This window comes from Megascapheus bottae, chromosome 20 (assembly GCF_031878675.1).
Source record: "Megascapheus bottae isolate mThoBot1 chromosome 20, mThoBot2.hap1, whole genome shotgun sequence".
In the NCBI taxonomy this organism is placed as follows: domain Eukaryota; kingdom Metazoa; phylum Chordata; class Mammalia; order Rodentia; family Geomyidae; genus Megascapheus; species Megascapheus bottae.
Window position 1 is genome coordinate 4933147 of NC_143528.1, and position 17825 is coordinate 4950971.

The 17825-nt window shown below is 39.4% G+C and overlaps 1 non-coding gene across 1 annotated transcript; it reads right to left on the reverse strand.

Annotated features, from left to right (window-relative positions):
- Nucleotides 1–849: 849 nt before the first annotated feature.
- Nucleotides 850–957, reverse strand: LOC150049117 (U6 spliceosomal RNA). The gene has a single exon (XR_016539066.1). It is a non-coding gene; the product is annotated as a U6 spliceosomal RNA (small nuclear RNA).
- Nucleotides 958–17825: the final 16868 nt, after the last annotated feature.

The window sequence follows — 17825 nt, forward strand, 5'->3', positions numbered from 1 at the left end:
TTGCAGACTTCTTCATTTTCATGTGTGGTACCTGGCCTGGTGATTTGAAACTGCTGGCATGGTCTTTCCATGTAGATTTGTGATTCCATATAGATTCCTGACAGCATGGCAGTCTCAGTAGACTTCCCACACAGTGGCTCAGAGTGCCAAGAGTGACTTTCACCAGACATGGCATCCATCACAAGCTGTGTATAATCTCATGACCAGAGTCACACAGCATTGCTTCTGTGGGCTGAGGAAAGTACAAGCCTGATCAGATTGAGGAGGGGAGAGACTTAATCCTTCTGACAGAAGTGGCTGTTTTAAAACCGCCATATAGCTTATTTTCTGTATCTTTACGTTTAAGAAGTATTGCTTATAAATAATGTATAATTGGATTTGATCTTTTTTTAATTCAGTTCATATTTTTTTTGTGTCTCACAATTGTGGCTTGAACTCAGGGCCTCATGATCTCACTTGACTTTTTCACTCAAAGCTGGCACTCTACCACTTGAGGCACACCTCCACTTCTAGCTTTCTGCTGGTTAATGAGACATACAAGTCTCATAAACTTTTCTATCCCTGATGGCTTTGAGCTGTGATCTTCAGATCTCATCCTCCCAAGTGGCTAGGATTACAGGCCTAAACCCCCAGCACCTGTCATATTTTTTGTTTTTCTTTTAAATAGGAGACTTTCATAACATTTTAGTGATAGTAATCCTTTATCGTATAGTTTACTATTTATTTCCATGTGATTGTTGTTAATTTGTTTCTCCTTTCTTTCCTTCCTTGGATTAACCGTGCATTTAATAAAATTTGTGTACCTGTAATCTACTTCTTGGTTATTTATATGTTTTAAAATTATTCTTTAGTAATTACATTATAATCTGTATGTATAATCTCTTACACAAGGGCCATGCTAATTTTCTCTGGGTTTTATTGGTCCAATTTTGGTGTAAGTACTGCTGATGTGAGCACAATGATTACACTGGAGATTGCAACACATGTTACTATTTTATTATCATCTACCTTATAGTGCAGGAATCTTAAAACACTTTACTTCCATTAATTCTGTGTATTTCAGTCTCACTAGGTAGTATCGCTTTATCAGTTAATATATTAATATAAGATTTATCTATTTATTCTACAGTTATGGTGCTGTTTTTCCTTCTTGCTTGACTGTGTTTTCATTTGGGATCATTTGCCTAAAAATGTCCTAATGTTGGTTATAAGTTCTCTCAGCTTTTGTTTGCTGGAATTTGTCTTTGCTGTGCCTTCACAATGTGTTCACGGAGCCTGAATTTTATGTATTTTCCTCCCAGCGTTTATCTTCTTCTACTTTCTATTTCTTTTGTTTAGCTGTAGGGTTTACTGTTACTCTTTTGAAATGATATGTTCTATTCACTCTTCTGGCTGTTATTTTTGAGCTTTTTCCTCTTTTTTTTTTTTTTTGGTTGATAATGGGACTTGAACTCTGGGTCTGGGCACTATCTCTGAACTCTTCAGCTCAAGGTTACTACCCTACCCCTCGAGCCACAGTACCACTTCTGGTTTTCTGGTAGTTAATTGGAAATAAGATTCCTGAAGGACTTTCTTGCCTGGGCTAGCTTTGAACTGCGATCTTCAGATCTCAATCTCCTGAGTAGCTAGGATTACAGGTGCAAATCAACATGTCAGCTTAGCAGTTTAAAAATTTTTAACAATATTTTCTTTTTTTATTATAATTAATAGAAGGGTTACATTATATTTGCCAGATAGAAGGTGCATTACTTAATAATCATTGCTACCCCTTCTCATGTTTTTGTCCTCATTTCCCTCCAACATTTTCTTTTTCCATATTTTTTTATTGTAATTAATAGAAGGGTTACATTACATTCGCCAGATGGAAGGTATATTACTTCACATACATTGATACCCTTTCTCATGACATGGTCCCCATTTCCCTCCCCCCACCCTCATCTTGTTTTCCCCCTTTCCTATCCAATTTCAAATAACCAAATACGCATATATCCAATATATCAGATAACAAAGTGAAATACTGTAACACTATGAGATAACTAAGGGATAGGAAAAGAGATGAGAGAAAACATAGAACATTAAGGATAACAATCACTCATTATATGGCTTTTGTTTCTGTATCCTAGAAGTCCTTTCATTTAGCGTCATACTATATGGCCTTATGTATCTAGGTTATGCTCTATTGCAATCTCTGCTAGGAAAGCACAAGGTTTCTACTGATTATGACAAATGAGGGAAACCATTGAGCCTATGTTCTTTTGAGTCTGGCTTACTTCACTTAATATGATTTTTTCTAAGTTTTTCCATTTCCTAACAAATGGGGCGATGTCATTCTTTCACATTCTTATTTAGCCTTTTCATTCAAAGCTGGCTCTCTACCACTTGAACCAAACTTCCACTTATGACTTTTTGCTATTTAGTTGGAGATAAGAGTCTCCCAGTATTGCTGGGATGAGCCACTGGTAGCTGACCTGAATCTGTCTGTTTTTTTCCTACTTTATAATATTCCACAGTGTGACTGGCTCACAGTCTATTCCTCTTGTCTATTGTGTTTTATTAGAATCATTTTTTAAAAGGTCATTCATCTTTGGCTTCTTTAATACATTTCAAAGACTCAATTCTGTAGTTATTTATTTTTGCCTGAACTCAGAGTCTAAGCATTGTCTTTGGACTTTGTCAAGGCTACAGCTCTACCACGTAAGCCACAGCACCACTTCCAGCTTTTTTCAATGTATGTAGTACCGAGGAATTGAACACCGGTCTTCATTCATACTAGGTAAGCATTCTTACCACTAGGCCAAACTCCCGGTCCTCTGTAGTTATTTTAAGCTCTATTCCCAAGGAAAACTATTCACATTTCAGTGCTATGTGTTGTAGTTGCTTTGGCTGTGTGGGTGAGTAGCTGGCATCATACTGGGAACACAGAAATCAGGAGCCAGATAGGATAAGTTTATTCCTCTAGAGTGAATGGAAGAAGCATGGTAAGACTGGACTTATTTAGTCTTTGCCGTGAAGCCCTGAATGAGATTGGCATCAAAACACAGGAAGCAATGCCTGTGCATGCTTACAGTCTCCTGGGAAACAATTCCAGCTCCCAAAGCCACGTTTATCTGAAATCCTTGAGGCAGTTATTCAACGTGGCTCAGTGCCACTGGCTGCTTTGTGGCAGTGTGGGTATCAGTAGTGGATACAGCAGGCTCAAGTGCAAAGAATACCAACTGCATGTAGCTAGCTTTGGGTTTGAATCTTGACCTTGCCCCTTAGTAAATTTCTGCAGTGGATAACTTAGGTAACCACTTACGTTTCCTCATCAGCAAAAATGACCATGCTAATATCTTTCTCACTGAATTCTTGTAAGGATTATATAGCAATTACATTGTAGATACCTAGGGGAAAACCTGGTAATGTTAGATACTCAGTAAAAGCTCAGATGGCTCATGTCCATTATCCTAGCTACTCAGGTGGCTGAGATTTGAGGATCATGTTTTAAAGCCAGCCTAGGTAAGAAAGTTCATGAGATTCTTATCTCTAACTAACCACCAAGAAGCCAGAAGTAGAGGTGTGGCTCAAGTGGCAGAGCATCAACTTTGAGCAATAAAACTAAGGGACAGCACCCAGGCCCTGGGTTCAAGCTCCAGTACAATACACACACACACACACACACACACACACACACACACACACACACACACACACACAGCTTTGATTTATTTCATTTATTTGTTATTCATGATGCATCCCTTATATGTGCAATCTAATGCATATTAGGTAGGTACTTAGGTACTGTGGAGGACAAAGAAAGTTGTGTATAAATACGTGTATACACCACACACACACACACACACACACACACACATGCACACACACACACCCTACAGGGCACTCTGAGTTCAGCAAATTCCTTTATGTGCTTTATATGTGTGAAAACAACTATAAAACAGGGAGGAAATGAGATCATAAGGCCCTAAGAGTCGTGCCAATGAAATTTTATGGACGTTCAGGAGAGGGGAAGGAAGTGTGCATAGGTATAGGGTGAAGCCTTGGGCTGCTTCAGCTGCAGTAGCCTTCTCTAGTCCGGCCTATGTATTCTAGTCACTCATCCCCAAACACCAATCCAACACATCCTGCTTTCTCCAAAACCCTCAAACATGTTCTTTTTTCTTTTCTTTTCTTTTTTTAATTAAATAATTTATTATTGATTTTTACATCATATTTCAAATGACATATTTAACAAACAAGTGTTCAAAAAGGGAATCTCTATATACTATCACTGGCACTTAGTTTTTAGAAGAAAATAAAAATTAGGCTAAGGGTTTGTAAATCATAGATACATATTAATTTATGAAATAAAACATTATGTCTATAGAGTCATAGGTTTTTATGTCTATGTAGTTGTGTTTATATTTCCAATACCACGTCCATAGCATTGGGTATGCAAATATTGAGTCGTAGTTCTTGTACTGTTTGGATCTAATAGCTACATATTAAGAATACCATGCACCTTCTGTTTCTTTGGTCTTGACTTGTCTCACTCAACATGATTTGCTCTAGATTCATCCACTTACCTGCAAATGCCAATATTTTATCTTGTCTGTTGGCTATGTAGAATTCCATTTTATATATATATACCGCATTTTCTGTATCCATTCATCTGCAGTAGGGCATCTGGATTGTTTCCATCCCCTGGCCATTGTGAATAGTGCAGAGATAAACATAGCTGAGCAGGTGTCCTTATCATATCTTGGGTTCTGATGTTCAGGGTAGATGCCCAGAAATGGTACGGTGGGATCATAGGGAAAGTCAATTTTCAGTTCTTTAAGAAACCTCCACACTGCTTTCCAAAGTGGCTGAACTAGTTTACAGTCCCACCAGCAGTGTAGTAGGGTTCCTTTTTTCTCCACAACCCCACCAGCAACTGTCATTGTCTGAGTTCAAAATCTTGGCCATTCTTGTTGGGGTAAGGTGGTATCTTAGGGTTGTTTTTATGTGCATTTCTTTTATGACCACGGATGATGAACATTTTCTCATATGCTTTTCTGCCATTTTAATCTCTTTTTCTGATAAGTCTCTCTTTAATTCTTTTGCTCATTTAGTGAATGGTTTGTTGGGTTTGGGGGGGATTAGTTTCTTGAGTTCCCTGTAGATACTGGGTATTAAGCATTTGTCTGATGTATTATTGGTAAATAACTTTTCCCAGTTGGTTGGCTGTCTCTCTACTTTTGCAACTACGCTTTTATCTGTGCAGAAACTTTTTATTTTTAGGTGGTCCCATTTATCGAGTCTCTCTCCAATCTGTTGTGACCCTGGGATTCTGTTCAGGAATCTGTTGCCTGTGCTCATGAGTTCCAGTGTCTCTCCTACTTTATCATGTAGCAGTTTCACGGTTTCCGGTCTGACATTGAGGTCTTTGATCCACTTTGAGTTAATGCTTGTGCATGGCGAAATGTCTTATTTATATATTTATTTTATTTTTTACTTTTTAGTTTTATTTTTATGTGCCACTCTCCCTTAGGCTTTTTACTCATGGCTGGTGCTCTATCACTTGAGCCACAGCTTCACTTCTGGCTTTTTGGTGGTTAATTGGAGATTAGAGTCTCATGGGTTTTCCTGCCCTGGCTGGCTATGAACCATGCTTCTCAGATCTCAGTCCTTTGAATAGTAAGGATTATAGGTCTGAGCCACTGGCATTCAGTCTGAAATGGTTTTCTATTTCCAATCACACCAATTCAAAGTTCAACTCCTGTTACTTCCACACATATAATTTCTTTCTTTTTCCTAGGGTGGGGGTGGAGAGAATAATGTTTGTAAATTGCCTGCTCTGATTTCTAATTTCACTATATATTGTGGTGGGGGATCCTGGTGTTTTTTTTCTCTTGGGGATGCCTATGTGAAAGCCTTTTCTCTTTCTGCTTTTGTCCAGGGGCCTCTGCACTTTTGTACTAAGGGATAACTTAAATTAGGGTTTTTACCTTGAGAACACAAGGGATTCACATGTAATTTTTTTTTTTGCCAGTCCTGGGCTTGAGCTCAGGGCCTGTGCACTATCCTTGGACTTTCTCAAGGCTAGAGCTCTACCACTTGAGCCTTAGCACCACTTCTGGCTTTTTTCTATGTATGTGATACCAAGGACTTGAACCGGGGTCTTCATGCATGCTAGGCAAGCACTCTACCACTAGGCCAAGCTCCTGGCCCCTCACATGTTACTTTTGAGCAGTGTCTCAAGTGGATGAACACAGATATTCTAGTTTTCAGTTATTCAAGCTCAGCTTCTGATAGTTTCGGTTTGTCGGTTTAGATTGTTTGCCAGTCTCCCTGGGGCCTGTGACTGACTGAGTTTTGACATTCTAACTCCTATGACTTGAGTTTTATTTATGTTCTGATGGCATTATGCACATAACTCCCTAAATCTATCTCTCTAGTCCTAACCACACCTCCTATGTAGTCCAGAATGGGGCTCCTACACTCAGCGATCTGTGGACCATCTCTATTGTCTGTGTTATGGCCATCATAGTTTGAATGTGATCTAAACAGGAACGTGTGTGTGTGTGTGTGTGTGTGTGTGTGTGTGTGTGTGTATTAGATACACACCATGGTATGTATATGGATATACACTTAGGAGTGCCTATAATACGCTGTTAGCATATCTGTGCCATGGTCTTTATATATATTACAGCTGCATAGACTGACACATTTAATAGCATGTGTGTTTGGGGTGAGCACCGATACCTGGGCTAATGCTATAGGCTTTGCTTTCCATACTCCAGCAATGTCAAGATTTATGAGAAAGTGCTTTTTTTGATGAATATTTTTTATTACTTTTAAGCAGTTGAACAGAGAAGTTACTATTCACCCCTTTCAACAATTCTCATCCACCCCTCCTAGTTCACTCCTTCCCTTAAGTTTAGGTTATGTATTGAAATCTTGCCATTTAACAAATCAACTCATTTAACAAATCAACTTATATGTACAATGTATCTGAATCTTCTTGATCTCTCTTCCACTTCATTTTTTTCATATATTTTTTATTGTAATTAATAGAAGGGTTACATGATATTTGCCAGATAGATGGATTTGCAATAGAGAAAGTGCTTTTTTTTAGATACCTGAATCCAAACACTGTGCATCACTAGATTCATGGCTGTGCTGTCTCTGCTTCCTTTTGATGTGTTCTGGTTCTGTTTATTACAAGAGGAGAAGAAGCTGACACAGCTTTTCCCAATCCAGAGTTTTGAAAAGTGTAGTAGACCAAGATCACCCTAGCTGTTTGTGCAGGAATGCTTATTAGATTCCCCTAGCTACCTTCTGGAGATGAGGTCCAGTAATGAATTAGGTCCTTCCTTCCTTCCTTCCTTCCTTCCTTCCTTCCTTCCTTCCTTCCTTCCTCCCCTCCCTCCTTCCCTCTTTTTCCCTCCCTCCCCTCTTCCCCTCCCTCCTTTCTTCCTTCTCGTTTTTATTTTATTTATTTATTTATTTTATTTTATTTTTTTATTGTAATTAGTAAAAGGGTTACATGATATTTGCCAGATAGAAGGTGCATTAATTCACATACATTGATACCCTTTCACATGTTTTGGTACCCGTTTCCCTCTCCCCCCACACCCCCCGACCCGTCTTGGTTTTCCCCCCTTCCCTATCAAATTTCAAATATCCAAATACAAATAAGTTCAATATATCAGATAACAAAGTGAGATACTATAACAATATGAGATAACCAAGGGACAGCAAAGGAGATGAGAGACAACATAGTACATTAAGGACAACAATCAGTCATTATATGGCTTTTGTTTCACTATCCTGGAGGTCCTTTCAATTAGCTTCACATTATATGTCCTTATGTATCAAGATTTTGCTCTATTGCAAATCTCTGCTAGTAGAGCCCAAGGTTTCTACTGATTATGACGAATGAGGGAAACCGTTGAGCCTAAGTTCCTTTGAGTCTGGCTTACTTCACTTAATATGATTTTTTCTAAGTCTTTCCATTTCCTAACAAATGGGGCGATGTCATTCTTTCTGACAGCAGCATAGAATTCCTTTGTGTACAAATACCACAACTTGTTGATCCACTCATCAACTGAGGGACATCTAGGTTGGTTCCATATCTTTGCTATGGTGAATAGTGCTGCAATGAACATGGTTGTGCTAGTGGGTTTAGTATGTCCTAGTTTCTGGGTTGTTGGGTAAATGCCAAGTAGTGGAATTGCTGGGTCATAGGGGAGTTCTATGTTAAAAGCTCTGGAGAAACTAGGAATCCATGGAACATTCCTCAATGTAATAAAGGCTGTGTATGAGAAACCTACTGCTAGTATTACACTGAATGGTGAAAATCTAAAGCCATTCCCTCTAAAATCAGGAACGAGACAAGGATGCCCACTCTCTCCACTACTCTTTAACATAGTACTAGAATTCCTAGCCAGTGCAATAAGGCAAGAAGCAAGCATAAAGGGGATCCAAGTAGGGAAAGAGGAAATAAAACTATCCCTCTTTGCAGATGACATGATTCTGTATTTAAAGAATCCTATAGACTCTACTCCCAAGCTCCTTGAGCTGATTCAAAGCTTTGGAAGAGTAGCAGGCTATAAAATCAACCCTCAAAAATCAACTGCCTTCCTTTATGCCAACAGTGAGAGGAATGAGGCAATAATCAGGAAAGAAACTCCTTTCACAATAGCCTCAAAGAAAATAAAGTACCTAGGAATTAGCTTAACTAAGAATGTAAAGGACCTTTTTGATGAAAACTTTAAAACCCTAAAAAAGGAAATTAAAGCAGAACTAAGGAAATGGAAAAACCTCCCATGCTCCTGGATTGGAAGAATCCACATTGTGAAAATGACAATCTTGCCAAGAGCTATCTACAAATTCAATGCAATACCCATCAACATCCCAATGTCATTCTTTAAAGAAATAGAAGAGGCAATCCAAAATTTCATATGGAATAATAAAAGACCCGGTATAGCAAAAATACTTCTTAGCAGAAAGAACAGCGCTGGAGGAATTTCAATTCCAAACTTTAGACTCTATTACAGAGGTATAATTCTCAAAACAGCTTGGTACTGGCACAGGAACAGGCCTGAAGACCAATGGAATAGAACAGAGGACCCAGATATTAAACCACAGACCTATGGCCACCTAATCTTTGACAAGGGAGCCAAAAAAATAGAATGGAAGAAAGACAGCCTCTTCAACAAGTTGTGCTGGCAGAACTGGTTAAGCACCTGCAGAAAACTAAAGCTGGATCCTTCTTTGTCACCTTGCACTAGAATTAACTCCAAATGGATCAAAGACCTGGAGGTAAAAGCTGACACACTGAAAACTCTACAGGAAGGAATAGGAGATACACTAGGCCTCCTTGGCACAGGTCGAAACTTTCTTAATAAAGACCAAGAATCACAACAAATCAGAGAAAGGCTGGATAAGTGGGACTGCATTAAACTGCAGAGCTTTTGTATGGCAAAGGACATAGCTAGTAAACTAATCAGGAAGCCTACAGAGTGGGAGAAGATCTTCACCAACCAAACAACGGACAAAGGCCTCATATCTAAAATATATCAACAACTCAAAAAATTGAATCACTCCAAAACTAACCTCCAAAGTAACAACCACCCCATTAAAAAATGGGCCAAAGACTTAAAGAGAGTCTTCTCTGAAGAAGAAACAAAAATGGCCTATAGACACATGAAGAAATGCTCAACATCTCTGGTCATAAAAGAAATGCAAATCAAAACAACTCTAAGATTCCACCTCACTCCAGCTAGAATGGCCAAGATCAGGAAAACGAATGACAACAGATGCTGGAGGGGATGTGGCCAGGAGGGATCACTACTACACTGTTGGTGGGAGTGCAAACTCGTTCAACCACTATGGAAAGCAGTGTGGCAGTGCCTCGTTTTTATTTTTAATTTTCTGGTCACTGGGATTCAAACTCAGGGCATCAAGTTTTCCTGTAGTACTTGAGCCACATCTCCAGCCCATCTTTTTTTCTGGTTATTTTGGAGATGGAGTCTTATAGACCTTTTATACCTAGGCTGGCTTCGAACCTTGATCCTGTCTTACCTCCCAAATAGCTAGGGTTATAGGCATAGGCCATTAGTGTCAGGCCTCAAGTCCTTCTTAGATGCACTTGGATTTTGAACCATTGCCTGCATTCTCTTTCTCTTCCTGTAATTCATCTGAATATTAATGGAAGAGGGCATTCCAGGAAGCCCAGAAAAGAGGCTGCTGCCAGTGTTAGTGAGCATTCTATCACTGTGACAAATGGTAGGAGGTTAGAGTTTTCAGTGTGTGGTTGCTTGGCCCTGTTGCACTGGGTCTGTGTCAAGATAGCACATCGTGTCATGTACGCATGGCCAGGGAGTGAAAATGATGCAGGAAGAGATGGAGGTCCCACAGTCTCCTTGGAGGGCGTGCCTCCAGTGCTCCAAAGACCTCCCACTGGGTGCCCTTCTTTAAGCTTCCCAATAGTGGCAGCTAGGACCAAGCATGCATGGGTCTTTGGGGATACTATACAAACCATAGCAGGGACTCACAGACACTCCTTTCCATGCTGAAACTGCTGTGAGAGCAGGGAGACCTGCTGGGGTCACATGTGGTGCTATGTATACCTCGCTGACCTATAGCCCTGGCCTCTAGAACTTTCCAATAATTGCTACTCTATAAAAATGTTTTCATTGGTTGCAGTCTTCACTAAAATACTAATGACATTATTCACACAAGTTAAGAAAAATCTATCTTGAAATTCATAAAAACCCCATGTAGACAAAGTAAGCCTGAGTGGAGGAGGACAAGCACCAAATGGAAGTGGCATAATATTAGATTTCTAATTATACTACAGAGCCACAGCAACAAAGGCAGTGTGGTACTGGCACAAATAATCAGACATATAGGCTGGACACTTGTGCCTGTAATCCTAGCTGCTAAGGAGGCTGAGAATTGAGCATTGTGGTTTGGGGCCACCAGGGAAAAAGCTGAAAGTGGAGATGTGGCTCAAGTGGTAGAGTGCCAGCCTTGAGCTGAGAGAGTGAGAGAGAGAGAAAGACAGACAGAGAGAGACTGAGTTCAATTCCTAGTACTGACATACACAAAAAGAACTACCATATAATCAGGCAGTATCACTCATGGGGACATATCTGAAGGAAAATAAGTCTGCAGCTAGTAGAGGTGCTTGAACACACATGTTTGTCACAGCACCATTCATGATATGCACTATGGAAAACAGCTCAAGTGTCTTACAACTGATGAATAGCTAAAGAAAATGCAGCATACATACACGATGGAATATTACTCAGCCATAAGGAAGAATGGCATTATGTATTTTTGGGAAAATACTGATGATCATTATGTTACACAGAGAATCATATATTTTTCTCTTGGGTGCAAAATACTGATATACATACATATATACATACATGTATAAAACTAAGCATTATTGTAACTATTTGGAATGGACAAGCGGGTGGGAAAGACAGTGATGGAGAGTGAATAATAGTGAAATACTTGATGTTCCATGTACAGTACTGGAATGAGGAAACTCACTGAAACAGGAGCAGGGTACAGGCAAAAGAGAATAATAGAAGGTTTGGTCTGATCACTGTACCCTGTGTGTGTGTGTGTGTGTGTGTGTGTGTGTGTGTGTGTGTGTGAAATACCATAATGACACTTCCCAAAAAGAAATGTACACTTTACCTGACTTACATTAGTGTAACCTCTCTGTATATCACTTTTCTATTAATAAACATTTTTAAAAATAGGAAGTACCATAGTGGACTCTCTTTGTACAACTACTATACAGGATGAAAACAACAGACTTGAGTCCTGACTCCTGGGCCCAGTCCCTGCAGCCCTATTTGGAGTTAGGGACTTTGTGGGGTAGTGAAGTTAAGATGAGGTCCTCAGCATTGGGTGAGTGGCTAAATCCAGTGATGCTGTCTTTACAGAGGAGGGAAAGGAGGTTTGGATATAAGAGCACAGAGGCCCTGGGACAAGGAAGGCAGAACTTGTGGTGTGGCAGCTGTGAGCCAATGAATGCCACTGTCACCAGCAGCTCCCAGAAGCTAGGAAAAAGGTATGGTTCAGCTTCTTCCCCAGGGAAGCAAAACAAACCAACCTTCCCGACACCTGGATATCAGGCTGCAGGGTCTTCTTACCTTGAGTCATAACTCAGGACAGTATACGTTTCTGTTGTTTTAACGTACACATCCTGTGGAGCTTTGACATGTGAGCGGAAGGAAATGGACACATCATTTAAATAGTGCTAATTACACCGTCACCATAGTTAGGACTACAAATCCCAGCTTCCCTAACAGCTAGACACCTAAGATCTCAGATACTTAATTCCAGTATTAGGATGTGGATCTAAGTTATGTGTGCATTTTTCACATAATACTTAAACATATTGACATGTAGTTGAGCAACAGAGACATATACCAGCAATCCTAGCTACTCAGGTGGCTGAGATCAGAGGACTGAGGTTCAAAGCCAGGACAGGCAAACAAGTCCATAATACTTTCTTACCAGTTAACTGGCAGAGTACAGGGCCAGCAGCATGGCTCAAGCGATAGAACAATAGCCATGAGCAAGCAAACTTACTGAGGACACAAGGCCCTGAATTCAAACCCTGGTATCAATACACACAAAAAGTAACTAACATATAATTGTATATATTTTTCTTTCTTTCTTTTTTGTCGATCTTGGGGCTTGAACTCTGGGCCTTGGAGATAAGAGTCTTACAGACTTTAGTGCCCGGGCTGGCTTAGAGCTGAGATCCTCAGATCTTAGTCTCCTGAGTAGCTAGGATTACAGGCATGAGCCACCAGCACCTGGCTTAATTGTACATGTTTGTATGGGGTAATTAAATACTTTTGTACCATGGGCAATGATTAAACATACTAGTTTTTATTTTTCTCTGTTATGTTTATCATGTCTTTTTGTTGATAACATTCAAGCTCTTCTAGTTCTTTAAAAAACATATAGAGTGGTAACATTGTCTCCAAGGAAATGTACCCTTTACCTGATTTATGTAACTATAAACTCTTCTGTACATGACCTTTATAATAGCAATTAAAAATTAGAAAGGAACATATAGTAAATTGTGACTTCTAGTCACCCCACGGTGCTGCATAATATTACACTTTATTCTTCCCGTCTGACTGTACTTTGGTTCACGTTATCCAACTTCATTCTACTCCCTTCCACCCGTCCTTCCCAGCCTTTGGTAACAACTAGTCTTCCTTCTATGAGATCAACTTTTTTACCTTCTACACATAGGTGATTTTATGCAGCATTTACCTCTTTGCAGCTGACTTACTTTTAACATGCCAGCATATTCAGTTCTATTTGCTATGCTGGAAATGACAAGATTTCATTCTTTTGTTGTTGTTGTACTGGGAATTGAACTTAGGACCTGTACTTGCTAAACTGGTACTCTTCCACCTAAGTCATGCCTCCAGCCCCTTTTTGCACTGGTTATTATTATTTTTTTGCCAGTCCTGGGGCTTGAACTCACAGCTGTGGACATTCTTCAAGGCTAGCGCTCTACCACTTGAGCCACAGCACCCCTTCTGGGTTTTTCTGTGAATGTGATTCTGAGGAATTGAACCCAGGTCTTTGTGTATGCTAGGCAAGCACTCTACCACTAGGCCATGCTCTGGTCACTTTTGATGTAAGGTGTTGCTTCATGCCAAGTTGGCCTGGCCTGTGATTCTCCAGGCTGTGATCTCCCATCTCGCTAGAGATGATGTAACAGGTAGATGGAGTCTCACAAACTTCTTTTTGTTCAAGTTGTCCTTGAATCTCAATCTCCTGATCTCTACTTCCAAGTACCTAAAATTACAAGCTGTAGTTACAACATCTAAAATTTAATTAATTCATTAATTATCTTATTATTTGTTTTGTTCAGGTCCTGGGGCTTGAACTCAGAACATGGGCACAGTCTCTGAGCTCTTTCGCTCAAGGCTGATGTTCTATTATTTTGGGCCACAGTATCACTTCGGGTTTTCTTAGTAATTTATCGGAGATAAGGGTCTCATGGACTTTTCTTCCTGGGCTGGCTTTGAACCACGATCAACATATCTCTGTCCCATGAGTATTCTGAGATTGTCAAGGCTAGTACTGTACCTTTTGAGCCACAGCTCCATTCTCAGTGTTTTGGTGGTTAGTTTGAGATAAAAGTCTCACAAACTTTTCTGCCCATGCTAGCTTTGAATAGAGATCTTAAGATCTCAGACTCTTGAGTAGCTAGTATTACAGGTATGAACCACTGATGTCTAGCTCAAGATTTGCTTTTTTCCATATATTTTATTGTAATTAATAGAAGAGTTACATTATATTCACCAGATAGAGGTGCATTACTTCACAAACATTGATACCCTTTTTCATGTCTTGGTCCCCATTTCCCTACCCCCACCCCTCGTCTTGTTTCCTCCCCTTCCCTATCCTATTTCATATAACCAAATATGCATATGTACCATATATCAGATAACAAGGTGAAATACTGTAACAATATGAGATAACCAAGGGACAGCAAGAGAGATGAGAGATAACATAGTACATTAAGGACAACAATCACTCATTATATGGCTTTTGTTTCTATATCCTGGAGGTCCTTTCATTTAGTGTCATACTATATGGCTCAAGATTTGTTTTATGGCTGAATAATATTCCACAAAATGCAAATGTTATTTAGTCACTCATCTATCCATGAACCCCTCAGTTGGTTCCATGTATATTGCTATTGTTCATCCTTCTAGCTGAGCCTTTGATCCAAAGGAGCTGGCAGTGTCTTTTCCTAGCTTTCCCCCCTGTGTTTTGGATGGATACACACACACACACACACACACACACACACACACACACACACACACACACATACACACACACACACACACATATTTCAGATGCTGGAGCTGCAGCAGCTATCTTAGATTACAAATTGGGAAGCACATCTCCAGGCTGACAGGAATCTGAGTTCTTGGTACTGTGAAAAGGCTGTATTGTCCTGGATTATTTATACTTGAATTCTTACGTGAGAGAGAAATAAACGATCACATTTAAGCCACTCTTATTTTGACTTTTGCTATAGCAACTATGTGTTGTTCTTAATCTTTATACGTCTCTGTCGTGCTCCAGAGCCCTGAGCTTTGCAATCCTTTCTAGGTCCTGATATTTAGAAAGGACATCTGCTCCCCGGCTCCCCCACCCCACCAAAAGACTAATGTCTTAAGTTTTTAATGATTATTTTTTATGATGATAGAGATGGGTTGTATTTAGTCTTCATTCCTTCTCAACCCTGCTCCGCTAGATAATGGCCACATTTACCACCTGGACAGGAGCTTTTCACCAGGGCAAATCTCCTTATAGGGCTTGAATATGCAACCATGACCTCATGGTAAACCAAGTTCAGCAGGCACTGCCTTTCTCTTGGCAGATGTCCAGATGGAACCAGTCCTCTGTCAGATGAGGGTGGGGATAAGGGTGGGTGTCATATAGCTGCTTGCAGTAACCAGCAATTCTTCCCTGAGAGAAAAGCCACCTAGCCTTTAACATCTTCCTTGCACACTGGGAATTATTATTATTATTATTATTATTATTATTATTGCAGTACTGGATTTGAAGAAGTTAGGACTTGGGCCTTGCTAGGCAAGTCCTCTACTATTTTAACAATGTCCTCAGCCCTGTCGTTCAAAACAATTCCTTTAGATTTTTTTTCCCATGGGGTATGATAGTGATACATTTGAGAAAAGGTCTTGCAAAGTGTTTGTAATGGTTGTGTGATTGTGTCTGTATATGTATGAATGTACAGAACAGTGAACAATAAATAAGTTTGGGATGGAATCAAATGGAACAGATACCATTTTCTTGAGGTCTATATGACAAGTGCTTTGCAGATATGGCATTCTTTAATTCTCAAGCCATCGGAGTCCTTCTCTGTATGGTAAACTTGGGTGAACTGGTGCATGGTATCTGTGTACGTCTTGACTTCACACAAACTAAACACACTCCTGTTTTGTCTGCAAAGGATAGCTGGAAGGAAGAAATTCTATAAATACCAGGCTAATCTGGTATGGTGCTAGCCACTCAGGAAGTGGGGTCAGAAAATGGTCTTTGGGATCTGTGTTCTATAGACTGCTTGATTGTGACAGTGTGTCCTCAGAGCTTCTGGGGCTTTGTTCTGGAGTCATAAAATACTTCAGTGGACAAAGTGTTTGTTTTCATTCTGCATGCCTCATCTATGCAACTCCTGTACCCTCTCAGGGTTTCAGAGCAACACTCTGAAATGTTGGAAAAATAACACATTCAAGTTACACTTTTTTTTGTTGATCCTGGGACTTAAACTCTGGGCCTGGGTGTTGTCCCTGAGTAAGTTCAGCTCAAGGCTACCATTCTACCCCTTGAGCCACAGCACCACTAAGTTACTTAAAAAAAAAGAACTCAATTTTATGATGATATATGCCATCATAAATATCACATATATACATCATATTTGCATATCCATTTTAAGCATACTGTTTGGAAAGGTCAGTAAATTTATATGCATGTACAGCTATCTTTGATGGTTTTAGGACATTCCTTTTGCCCCCAAATGCTACGGTGATTACCATAGCCTCTATGCTATTGTCACCCATTTGCTTTCTATATCTATTCATTTGCCTCTTTAGAAATATCTTTTCTTTCTGGCTTCTTGAATTTAGCATATATTTTTTAGGAGATTCATCCAATCATTACATAAAACAATCTTTCCCTCCTTTTCATTGCTCAATAGTATTCCATTATATAGTTATATCCGACTTTGTTTATACTCTCATCCATTAGTAGATACTTGGGTTGCTTTAATTTTTTTAGCTATGGTGAACAGTTCTACTATGAACGTGAGAAAATATTTGTTTCCATCTTTGCTTTCACTTATCTAGAACTGGAATTGCTGGATCATATGGTAAGATTCTATGTTTTAATTATTTTCTGAATAAGTCACCATACCATTTTCCACAACAAAGCAAAAATATGTTTTGCTGGAAATAATTTTGTATCACCTATAATATTATCAAATATGCTACAGTGTCTGAAAAACTTGAACACATGCTATGATACATGTGATTTATGTTACACAATATTATGTACTAGTTAATAAAAATGAAACATGTTATAAAAAACATGTTTTGGTTTTCTATACTCTGGTTTAAACATCTCTTATACGCTAACCAATATCTATTATTTTCTTCCTTTTCCCCCCTGCCTAATGGGTAGGAAGTCATATATCCTTGTGATTTTGATTTTCTGATGCTGAATGATGATACATTTCACATGCACACTGTACATACTGATTGTCCTTTGTTCAGGTTGGGCTAGGTATGGTGTCATCCTAACTAGTCAGTAGGCTGAGATCTAAAGATCTAGTTCAAAGCCAATCCAGGCAGGAAAGTCCATGAGTCTTGTCTTCAATTAACCACTCAAAAAGCCAGAAGGGGAGCCATGGCTCAAGTGGTCTTGTACCAGACTTGAGCACATGGAATTCAAGGACTGCTCAGGTCTCCAGTTAAGGCCTTGGGACCAAGACAAGAGCAACAACAACAACAACAACAACAACAACAACAACAACAACAAAGTCAAGTTAAATTTCTTGTTGTTGAGTTATAGGAGCTCTTTATGTATTGCAGATATCAATGGTTTAGCAGATAAATGACTTGCAAATATGATCTTTCCTTCTGTGGGTTGATTTTTCAAAATTCTGTTGCTAGTGTCTTTCTATGCATTAATGTTTTTCATTTTGCTAAAATTTCTGTCTTTTTCCTTTTTGATTGCCTTTTATATGATGGCCAAGAAGCCATTGCCAAATCTCT